The 3,958-nt window shown below is 32.6% G+C and overlaps 1 pseudogene; it reads right to left on the reverse strand.

The window, feature by feature from the left end:
- Window positions 1-3,200: 3,200 nt before the first annotated feature.
- Window positions 3,201-3,444, reverse strand: LOC133093215 (U6 snRNA-associated Sm-like protein LSm5; annotated as a pseudogene).
- Window positions 3,445-3,958: the final 514 nt, after the last annotated feature.

Raw genomic sequence — 3,958 nt, forward strand, 5'->3', positions numbered from 1 at the left:
ATGAACAAGCTGAGGCACAGAGATTTAAGTGATTTATCCAACGTCACACAGCTGGAAAGTAAGTGAGGAACCCAAGTAGTCTGACTTCGGCACCAATGTTCATAACCGCTACACTGTTTGAGAGGAGCAATAGGAAGACACATTTCTTTATTCAAGTCAAATTATATTTACTTACACTCAAAAACAGCTCTAAAGCATCAAAATCTAATGACTTTACTCCTCAGGCTTCACTTTATTTAATTCCACTAAAGCATTTGATGCCTTTGGACAAATTCTCTTCTTAAAACATCCTGTCCTTGGCTTCCACGTTGAGGAAAATAATCTTATATTTGTGTACTGTTTTACAGTTACTTTTATGTACACAGTTTTATTTTATGTATATATAACTTGAGCTATGTTAGGAAAATTTTGTGATTACAGTTGTACAGATGAGGAAATTAATGCACAGAGATATTCAATAACTGGCTCACAGTTGCACAATTGTAAGTGGAGAAACCACATCTAAAACTGCTACCTTAAATACTTGGTCATGTACGGTGTTCATTATAAAATGTTGCCTCCTTAAATTTTTTTTCCAACTGAATGAATTAGATACTCTTAAAGTTAATATTTATTTTACTCATATTGAACCATCCCTAAATTTGTTGATTATGATTGGATTTTACTGAGGTTGAGTTTAGAGTAATTGTCATCTAATATGAGTAAGGTATTATGTGTTTGTAGAGATCAGGAATGTATGGCTTACTACCAAAAAACCAGGATATATTATATACTATAATATATGCAGATACCACACTTAGGGATGTGGTATCTGTGTATATTAGAAAGAATAGCATAATTTATTCATCAGATTCTCTGTGTACAAATGTAATATTGGCAATGTGTAATTTATTTCTTAGTCTTCCTGATGACTTTATAACAGCCTACTGCCATCTACTGGGTTCTGTTCAGAACTGTCATGTTAATCACCAAATTAAGACTAAGTTTTTATGAGTTTAGAATCTGATAGCTTGATATTGAGATTTAATTGACTTTTAACCTTGCTTTACATTATAGGTTCTGAAATTATTTAATGGAAAACTGGTTTAGTTCTTATTTAGTATAAATGATCATTTTATCTCATAGGAAAATTGGAATTCAAATCTCACCACTGGATTACCTTTAATATCATCACTATGATTCTTGTATTCCTATCAACTATTTTTTATTTGTTTTATTTAAACCTTAGATTTCAAAAGTTTTGTCAAAATTTTCTTATTCTTCTGTATTTTAAATTATATATACCATGGTTACTTCCTCTATTTAAAGTGGGAGATAAAGTCTTAAACTAGCCCAAATCTCCAACAATTCTTCACTGCTAATGAATTAACAATAATAGTATATAATTTTACTTTATTCAAAAATAAGTAGTTATAAATAGAATTGTTGATTTTTTTGTATACTGAAACATAAATCATTCACTGGATACAAATTACTATGAGTTTTTAATCAAATTCTCCTGATAAAATTTAACTAATTTCAAAGTTAGAATTTTGTTTTTATTTACATTCTGTAAGTGTTACTTTGTGTTTAAGCTAGGATTAGAAGTCTGATCAGGTTATATATAAGAATGTAATTTATTCATTGATCGGGCATATTAGATAATATAGAAATACTTGTTACTACTTGTATATTTTTTCAAAGCACTTCCTTGTACCTTCTTTCATAAGTAATAACTAACATAAAGAAAATGTTCTCCAAATTACTAATAATTGGTACTGATTTTTAAATACCTAGCTATAATAAACTTATTTCCAGAGGGTACTCTGATACTATTTATAGTCCAACTCATAAGCATAATAGAGCCCACAGTATAATAAACTATGATACAGATGAAGTGCTTCAAAAATGAGTTTTAAAATAATATCTTCCCAGATGAAAATGCTTTTTTTATAGCTATATTAGAATGCTTCTCTCAAGTTGCAGAGAAACCATGACTGATTGGTAGGAACAAAATTGGGAGCAGTAATGGAATAAAAATAAAGAAAAAATTAAATTATAGCAGTATTGGTATGAAGATTTAGAAGGGTAGTGAAATGCAATATTTCAGGTACTGTTAGTAATTCCATATGTGACTTGTGTGGCAAAATATGCATAACAAAGTGATATCACCCTAAAGAACTTCTTTTGCAAAAGCCTTTGTATCATCACTCATTCCTCCATTTCTCCTTAACACCACAGGTAATCATTTACCAGGAATGTGTTGCCTCCTACTTTCTACGCTTTCCTTTTCTCCTTGCTGCTGGCTGTCTTTCCATGTTACTATTGATGTTGCAGTAACTTCTTGATTGGTCTCCAGTCCTCCAGCTTTCTATTTCTCCAGTTCATTTTCCCCATGGCCCAAAGCTAAAGTTGAAGAAAGAACGGAGGAAAGGAGTTAGGACTGAAAGTTTGTCATTTGCCAAATACTTCTCTGAACACTTTACCCAAATTTTCTCAACCCTTGTGAGATAGACTAGTCCCAATTTGCAGGGCATGAAATTGAGTATTAAAGAATTTCCACAGCTAGTCTAAGTTTACATGGCTAGTAAGTGTCAGAAACAAGATCCATTCCCAAGTCCCCATTCCATCTGTCCCAGACTAGACAGATGAGAAGGTATGTACGTTGTCATATTTCAACATCACTTTATACCTTAATAATAATATCAATAGTTTATATAGTTAACCCTTGAGTAATGCAGGGGTTAGGGGCACTGACCCTTCATGCAGTCAAAAATTGATAAATAACTCATAGTTGGCCTTCCCTATCTGTGGTTCCTCCATATCTGCCCGTGGTACTGCATCCACGAATTCAACCATTGTGTGGTACTGTAGTATTTACTGTTGAACAAAATCCACCTATAAGTGGACCTGTGCAGTTCAAACACCTGTTGTTTAAGGGTCAACTGTACTTACACAGTACTCTCATCTTACCAAGTATTCTCTTTTTTTTTTAACAAAAACACCTTTATTTTTGTCTTCAAAGAACGAACTGTTCTTCTTTTTCCAACATAATCATGATTAACTTACAAAAACAGGCATTTACAATGCATCTTCAAAGCATTTCCCTTTAACGGAAAACTTGGCTTCACAGACTACAGACATTAAAAGGTTAAAAAAAAATTCTATTTTGTTGTCATTATAAGACAAAACAGAATCTAGCATAAGTCAACGAAATCCATTCATACTTCAGGTCCTTCTCCTCCAGGAACCAGCATTGTTATATTATTTCCATTTAGCAAAATTTGATCTAATTTAGTAATTCTTCTTCCTTCTAGTGTGATTTCAAAAGTCATCACATCCCAGAAGTGTGCCAACAATCTCCTTATCACTCTTCATCACAATGTGAATCCTTGATCCTATACACTTTTCCACAAGCTCTAGAGGGAGAAGCTGTGACGGGTTGGTGGTAGCGTTAGCCACCATGGCTACACTGGAAGTGGTCTGCCCAAGCATTCTTTTTAATATTTTAGGTATAGAACTCATTTAATCTTAAGGATAACCCTATCAAGTAGGTACGACTATTATTCCCTTTTTCCTGATGAGAAAATAGGGCATAGAAAGTTAAATAGCATGGCCAGTATTAGAAAGTAAGTATATAGTAGAGCAGGGATTTGAACCCATGTGTTTCAGCTACAGAGTCCATGATCTTAACCATGGTACAGGATCTGGTTGTTGCTTTGAACATATTTTTTTAACTTGAAATGAAACTTGAACAGTCTAATGATTGTGTGTGGAAAAATATTTTATGGATTAAATATAAAATGGAAATAAAAATGATATTGAGGTCTTATAATTAAAGGTCAAATAGGAAAATAAATTTTACCAATTATCTATTTAAGAACTGTGGAAACTTGAGAGGGACTGAAGCCCTTTTAAAATCTCTCAACTGGGTGGAATTAGGATAAAGAAAAGCTTTGAAAATATAGAGGGAAAAGGT

The sequence above is a fragment of the Eubalaena glacialis genome, chromosome 6, assembly GCF_028564815.1.
Source record: "Eubalaena glacialis isolate mEubGla1 chromosome 6, mEubGla1.1.hap2.+ XY, whole genome shotgun sequence".
Taxonomy (NCBI): Eukaryota; Metazoa; Chordata; class Mammalia; order Artiodactyla; family Balaenidae; genus Eubalaena; species Eubalaena glacialis.